We start from the raw sequence: 8,403 nt of genomic DNA on the forward strand, positions 1-8,403 counted from the left end.
CAAAATTCACCCATGAATTTTGATATATAACACCTAATTGGCTACAACATTTATGATTCTATTTGGCTGGTTAAAAGTTTTTCAGATATCATATCGTTTCCAAATTATAGTCAAACCCTGTAAAATTATTTATTTATTTCTATTTTAATTATAACTTACACCTTTGGCCTACATCCAAAATGTAGAATCTGGATTAACTACAGTTGATGGCTATATTAATTAATGACTGTTCAACAAATAAAAACGCCCCATATCATTGTCTCACTTTATATGCCCCACAGCGAGTTCTCAATTGTATGCATGGCTAATGTGGGATACTATTATTGTTTAACAACCCCAAAACAGCCAATGCAATTAATCCAGACTCTACCTATAATAAAGAACTTGTTGATTACGTTTTCCTTCTTTTTTTTTTTTCTTTTCCTTTCCCTTTTTTTCTTGATATAACATTACATGGGGCTATGGGGTGGGGACAAAGAAGGGTACACATTAAGGTTCAGCCCATGCATCTTATAGAGGGACCCGGAGTGACCACCCGAAGTCCAAATTACTACGCTATTTGGCTTGCAAAGAACCTGTACACGCAGCAGGTTTTCAACCACATATTCTGCAAACATTCAAAGTAGATGGTTTGAATTTGTGTGGTGTAGGATTTCTACGTTTGAACTGAAAAGACGGTGCAAACTATCACTTCGATCAAACTTTATTAAACTAGCTAGAAATGTGCACATTCCAGGTATATCATGAGTGGGAGTTATAAGAAAAGGTATACTTCGAGTGGGACTCTTTTTTTCAGAAAAATTAAATAATGAATTATTCTGGTGGAGGATAGAAGCTTATGTAAGAGATGAATCCTACATTTGCAAAAAGGGCAAGGGAGAAAAGAAAAAAGATGAATCCTGCCTTTTACGAGAGACGTCGGTATCAATTAAGATTCAATTAACCACATTTGCTGCTACAGCGCTGCGTTGAAACAACGAAATCAAAGCCTTTCATGTATTGTTATAGACGTAAGCACTGCAATATAAGTTTATTTGATTTTTGGTTGTAGCCCTGAGTTAATTATGACACTGTTATAGCAAAAGTGGATTTGAGACATGCAATGCACGTTCACAGAAATTTGGCTGTTCGAATCCTCAAGTTTATAGGATTGGGCCCAGACTCTTTAATTAATCGATTGGTGTCGTAATTTAAGTTCTTGTAAAAGGGGATTTAAAGAAACTAGATTCTGTCAAAATATTTTTTTTTCTTTAGGCTCAGTTTGGAAAGAGTACATATATAAATATGTGCAGTGTAAATGTATACAAAATAATACAAAATGCAAGGCTTTGCACTTTACATATTTGTGTTTGTACTCCTTCCAAACTAAGTCTTAAGGTTCAATCAGAAAGGAGTACAAATACAAATATCTACAATACAAGTATATACAAAAAAGCACTCCGCAAATTTGTATTTTTATTTGTTCGGATTTTGAAATTTGAATTCTTGAAGTTTCGTAGCCGACGATCGAAGAACTTCTCAGCCACAATCCACATTGCACGGGTGACGAGTTCCGCCAAGCGCCGAGCAATGCAAGACAGACAAAACGCTCAACTAGGACTTCAACTAGGAGTTCCTCAGCCGAGAAACAAAGCACATTGTCGTGCTACACCTCGGCTGAGAATTCCATTCCTCAACTTCAAAACTGGGGAGTGGTGTTCGGGTCATGGTTGAGCTAGCCTTAAACGACACGTGGCTGCCTAGTCATTGCCTGGTCATCCCCGGTCACGTTAGCATGGCCAGGCCAGCTCCGCGACATATGCCGACTCCACGGCCGTGGCCACGCTACGCTATTCCGATAGCCCCCATCTTATCCTCTCAACTGCATTAATTACACGTCACGTGGATAAGCACGGCCAAGGATAGGAGAAGGGAGGAGGACAACTCTGTTGGGGAATAGGACTCTATCCCAAAGACCTCAGCGATTAACCTCATCCCAGCAACCCCGGAAGCCTAATCCAAACAGGACACGGACCTCCGGCTATAAAAAGGTATCTCCCGCTCAAGGTAAGGAATTCCGACTTTTAGCACCCATACTGTTACTCTGATCAGACCAGCACCTTTATTGCTCGGCCCGACCATTCACCACCATTTACTGACTTGAGCGTCGGAGTATCTACCCAGGGATAACTCCTCGGGCCTCTGACACCCTTTCTAGATCACAGATCTTGAAGTGCGGCTCAGTCCTTCCACCTCGGCTCCACCCCGTTGGCAAGAACTATCTGACTGCCTTCCTCGGTTCGTGCACCACCTCGGATCGAGCAGCATCAGATTGGTGTCGTCTGTGGGAACGCACAAAAAGCTTTTCCTGAAATCTCTTCCTTACCGCACAACCAAGAAAGTGATCAAGATGCCCAAGAACCAGTCCGAGCGATCGACAGGCCGATCCCCATCTCAGGAATCTCGCTGTCGCAGCCCTCCACACCAAGAAATCCCGCAGCCCCTAGCCGCGGTTAACCCTACGCAATTCCAAGTAGTGCAAGAAAAGGTTGACAAGATCTTTGAGATGATGGAGACGATGGGTTCTGTGGCATCGCCCAACCAGGCCGTCCCCCTTCACACCCCGACGCGTACGAAGGACGATCCTCGCCTTGAGGACCCCCCAAACACGTCGAAGTGCAACACTGGCTATGCAACACAGGCCGCGCAACACACGCATAGCTCGGCACACAACACTGACTCAAATGATCTTCGAACGGCCTGAGCCCGCGACGTATAGCTTGGTAGTGTATCACTGACCAAGTAAATTGACTCAATTGCCCACGGCCTGAGCCTAAAGCGAAGAAGAATGCCCCCGCCCATCAGGGCCTGAGGGCGGTCATTGAATTCCACACATCCACTGAGTAACAGTCGGCCCAAAGCAAGTCGAGCAACAACCAACCCTCAAAGAGCCAAAAAACTCCCGAGACAAGTAATTGAGCATCCCGAAGATGAGAGCTCAGAACATACTCTAGCCCCACTAACCGAAGATTGAAGATCTTGACCAACCCCAGACATTGGCGACAACAAGACTAAGGAACCCAACTGGCAAAAATAAATAAATAAAGAGAGCCCATGCTACATCCCAACCAGGCACTCCATTCTTCGACTTTGGAACTAGGGGAGTGGTGTTCGGATTCCAAAATGTCGGGTATTAGTTTCTCAGTCGAAGAACAAAGAGCCCTTCCGTGACGCAGCACAACCAGGCATCAGAGAGGCCCAGATTTTGAAGCCTAACTTAGCTCATCAACACCTAACCAGGGTAAACGACTGCGCAATGCCTCGGCTGAGCACTCCTCTCATGACCGCACAATGCCTTGGCTGAGCACTCCTCTCACAACCACGTATTGCTTTTGTCGAGCACTCCTCTTACAACCGTGCAATGCCTCGGCTGAGCGTTCCTCTCCTCGACTTCGGAATTGGGGGAGTGGTGTAAGGATTCCGAAATTTGAATTCTCAAAGTTCCGTAGCCGACGATCGAAGAACTCTTCAGCCACAACCCACATTGTGCGGGTGACGAGTTCCGCCAAGCGCCAAGGAATGTGAGGCAGACAAAATGCTCAACCAAGACTTCAACTTGGAGTTCCTCAGCCGAGAAACAAAGCACCCTATCGTGCTACACCTCGGATAAGCATTTCATTCCTCAACTTCAGAACTGGGGGAGTGGTGTTCGGGTCATGGTTGAGCTGGCCTTAAATGACATGTGGCTTCCTAGTCATTGTCTGGTCATCCCCGGCCACGTCAGCATGGCTTGGCCAGCTCTGTGACATACATCGACTCCGCGGCCATGGCCATGCTATGCTATTACTGTAGCCCCCCATGTTATCCTCTCAACCACGTCAGCCACATGTCACGCGGATAAGCACAACCAAGGATAGGAGGAGGGAGGAGGACAACTCTGCTGGGAAATAGGACTCTATCCCAAAGACCTCGGTGGTTAACCTCATCCTGGCAACCCTGGAAGCCCAACCCAACCAAGACACAAACCTCTAGCTATAAAAAGGTATTTCCTGCTCAAGGTAAGGGATTCCGACTTTTAGCACCCATATTGTTACTCTGCTCGGACCAACACCTTTATTGCTAGGCCCGACCATTCACCACCCACTACTGACTTGAGCGTCGAAGTATCTACCCAGGGATAATTCCTCGGGCCTCTAACACCCTTTCTTGATCACAAGTCTTGAAGCGCGACTTTGTCCTTCCACCTCGGCTCTACCCTATTGGCAACTATCTGACTGCCTTCCTCGATTCGTGCATCACCTTGGATCGAACAACATCAGTACTCCTTCCAAACTGAGCCTCCAAATGAGAACGAAAGTAAAATTGTAGGAGTGACAACAAGGTGTAGAATAAGATGTCAGACACCCTAGCTATACATGCCTGGTTAAATCAACATCTGCTCACCAGGGGAATAAATAACTTGTGGGTTAAAATACTTGGAAATACACAATAAAACAAAGAAAACAATTAACAAACAAACAGCACATTTAATGAGGAAAACAAATTAACAAATTTTAATTGTGTTATCTATCTATGATCATAATTCAATATGTGAACTAGCCTCAGTTTGATTAACCAATTAATATCATTGTTTAGAAAATCAGATTGGGCCAGACTGGTCAGGCGTGTTTATTTATGACCTAGCCCTTTGGACTGCTTGATCATATACTGAAATTCATAATTCATGAAAAATCAGTCAAAACTAGATGACTGTCTGGTTTAACCAAAAAACCAATGAACTAGTCCCAGTTTTATAAAATCACTTGGGCCATAACATAAATAACAGAAACTTCAAAATGTTGATAAGAAAACATGAATCCGAGACCTCTTATGTATGTGTATATATTGTCTGGTTGCCATTAATTCATCTTTTTGTTTGCATTTAATTATGCTTCTTTAATATATTTTTTGCTTTAATGCACATATGTTCTAGAGAAAATGTGACTTAAGAGACTTGAATTTTGACCATTTATTTTTCAAACTTAAAAACAAGTCATCTATCCACTAGGGTGAGTGTGGCATTGGGGCTTTTCTAAGACGACGAAGAAGTGCAGAGAAGAAAGCTACGATGGTTACAATTTGAATGAAGCCCAGCTCAAAGCTCACTATAAGTGAAAGTTTTCTCCACACTATAAACCACATGCTTAGAATTAGTTATATTCTTCATTTTGTAATAATGTTTTAAATCGATCTAGAACCTGAACCGCTTTGGCCACCGGTTTCTGGGTCAATGTTTCGATTGTTTGGTTTTAATGGACAACTAGTTGCAATTAAAAAATAAAAACTAATTAAAATAAAAACTGGCAAAAAATTGTTGTCTGGGTCGAACGGGGTTAACAATTTGATCACCTGGGTCAACAGATTCTTGACTAAGTCAATGGTTTTTGGCCAAAGAACAGGTTAAGGGGGAAATAAAACTGGTTGCCTGAATGGTTTCCCGGCAAAATAGTCCATCCATCCGGGCTAACGAGATTTCGAAACCATGTTTTGTAAGTTGAATAACTAAGGTGAAGACTAAAGAAGCTTGATGTGGACAAGTCAAACGATGTAGTACATTTTTATGGTGTTAAATAGGGCTGTTCATGGGTCGGGTTGGGTCGGTTTACTGGGGTTTTTCCAACCGACCCGACCTGATCGGGTTACCTGAGATGGAAACCGAAACTGACCCAGTCTAAGCAAAACCGACCTGGTCGGTTTGAGTCGGGTTGGGTCGGTTTGGATCGGTTCTGGTCGGTTTCGGCTCTAAGTTCATCCATGCCCCCCATGGCCCATGTGCCTTTGTGGTGCAAGTTTGAGTTGCCTATCCAAGTGGGAAGAAGTCAAAGTGAGAACCATAGAAAGACAACTCCATTGCAGCAAAACCCACCATTATAAACATCAACAGGAAGTAGTTGCCTATCCAAGAATTCCAAAGTACTGAAAGTAGTAAAACTTTCCACCAGGAAATTTTGACAAGCTCTATGATCAGTTTTGCTCCTGTACAAAAAGGACATAGAAGCCTAGAAGGAAATTTATTTGACCTCCCCATAGAGTTAGTGGTGACTTAGTTGCTATTCAAGAGTCCAAGATAAATCTGAATTCAATTCAGGTAAAGAATAAATTCTTCATGTAAAAGCAAGTGTCAAGTAAGATTTAAAAACAATCATAAATTGAACATAATTTCAGCCATCTCCTATGATAAAATTTAAATGAAAAGTTAATCACAAAAGTTGTTCATTAATCACTAATCCAAAGTTGCTTGCAACCATTCAAAAACTAGGTGGCCTAATGGGCTTTGGAACTTCATGTTTGAAGAAAAAATGCTGCCATGCTAATGACTCAACTATCAAGAAACAAACAAGAAAAGTTTGTTTTAGATTGTCACATTACTTGGAAAATGAAATTTAAAATTGTAGAAAAAATAATTACACTTGTAAAGATTATTAAGTCTTACCAAAACACCAATCATCATCACTTAATTACACTTGTTCCATTGTTCCTGAGAATTCTAAAACAAAGAAACAAATATTAGTATGTAACCCAAAAAATTATATAAGTTATAAATAATATCATGAAATAAAGTTTATTCACAAGATAACAAATATTAGCTAATGCAATTTCCTCATATTTTTTCACTTCATCCATAGTTTCTCGATCATCAATTGGGATTGGTTTGGACCGCAACCAATCTTGGCCACATATAAGAGCCTCCACCATTTTTGGAGATAGTGAACTCTTAAATGGATCAAGTAAACGCCCACTTGTGCTGAATGCCAATTCAGAAGCAACTGTAGAAATTGACATGGCCAAAACATCTCTTGCTATTTGAGAAAAGTATAGGATACTTTGGAAAATTCATTTTCCACCAAATCAAAATGTCAAATGAATCACTTGGCTTTTCACAACTCTCTAATAAATACCTTGCAACCTCAGATTTACTTTCTACATTTTCTTCACTTTCTAAGTGTTTTGCAAATTGAGATGCTAAGAATCTCCATGTATCCTCTTCATTATCATCGAAATCCATCTCATTAGAAGCTTTACTTGAACTTGATGCTTCATGTCCAGCATTAAAATTTGAATTGCATTCATGATCATGATAATGGTAATATAAATGATTAAGAATTTCCTCTACTCTCTCAATCATCATTCTAGCCCTCAAACTATCATATATTTGACCAAAACAAAATTTTACATATTTTAATTTGTAACAAGGATCCAAAACAATGGCAATATATAATAAGAAATTCAGATTTTCAAGGTTCTCCCAATGTTTATCAAACTTCTGTTTCATGCACTCAGCCATAGAATTCAAGAGACTGTCTCCACTTATAGATAAACGAACCAACATAATTTGCAATGCCACAAGTTCATGAAAAAATGCATTCGATGTGACATAAAGAGATCCCGAAAACTGCAATGTTACATTATAGAAAAGCTTTATAAACTTCACAAAACATTTGTCATTGTCCCAATCATCATAATTAGGAGGCCCGACATGCTTATTCCCTCTCCCTTTTCCTCTCTTATTCCCACCTCCACTCTCCTAATTTTCATCCTCATCACTGCCTTCAAAGTATAAGATATATCTTGGGTCATCCTCACCTAGCCGGTCAAAAGCTCTTTCAAATTTTTCAGCAACTTCCAACATCAAATAAGTAGAATTCCACATAGTCTCAACATCAAGGCATACAAGATTCTTATTTTCTATTTTCTCCTTCTCAACACACCTTTTGAAAGTTTGAAACCTAAATAGAGATGATCTCACATATCTTACAACATTTCGGATTTTGAGAATAGACTCATGTAAATCTTCCAATCCTTCTTTCACTATTAAATTCACAATATGAGCAAAACATCTTAAATGCATGAATTCATGTTCTAAGATGGTGCATTTCCAATCCCTAGTTCTTCTTTTTAAATATCTAATTACACCATCATTACAACTTGCATTATCAACAGTAATTGTAAAAATTTCATCAATGCCCCATTCTAGCAAGCCATCCTCAATAGTCTTACCGATTGTTTCTCCCTTGTGATTAGGAACTTGACAAAAGTTCAAAATTTTTTTGTTCAAATTCCATTCACTATCAATCCAATGTGTTGTCAATCACATATAATTTAAATTTTGGATTGATGACTAAGTATCAGTGGTAAGACATACGTTGACTTTTCATCACTTTTTGCAGTTTCATCTTCTCCTCAAGAAAAATTTTCATGCAATCTCTAGAAACTGTGATACGGGATGGGACTGTAAACTTAGGTTGCAAAGCTTGAGAGTAGTTCTTAAATCCTTCCCCCTCCACAATCCTAAAAGTCAATTCATCAATTATAACCATTTTAGCAAGCTCATTTCTAGCTTCCTCAACACTAAAAGTCACTATTTTTAGCTTACCAGTAGTGAAA

The sequence above is a fragment of the Nelumbo nucifera genome, chromosome 1 (assembly GCF_055504915.1).
Source record: "Nelumbo nucifera cultivar China Antique chromosome 1, China Antique-T2T, whole genome shotgun sequence".
Lineage (NCBI taxonomy): Eukaryota > Viridiplantae > Streptophyta > Magnoliopsida > Proteales > Nelumbonaceae > Nelumbo > Nelumbo nucifera.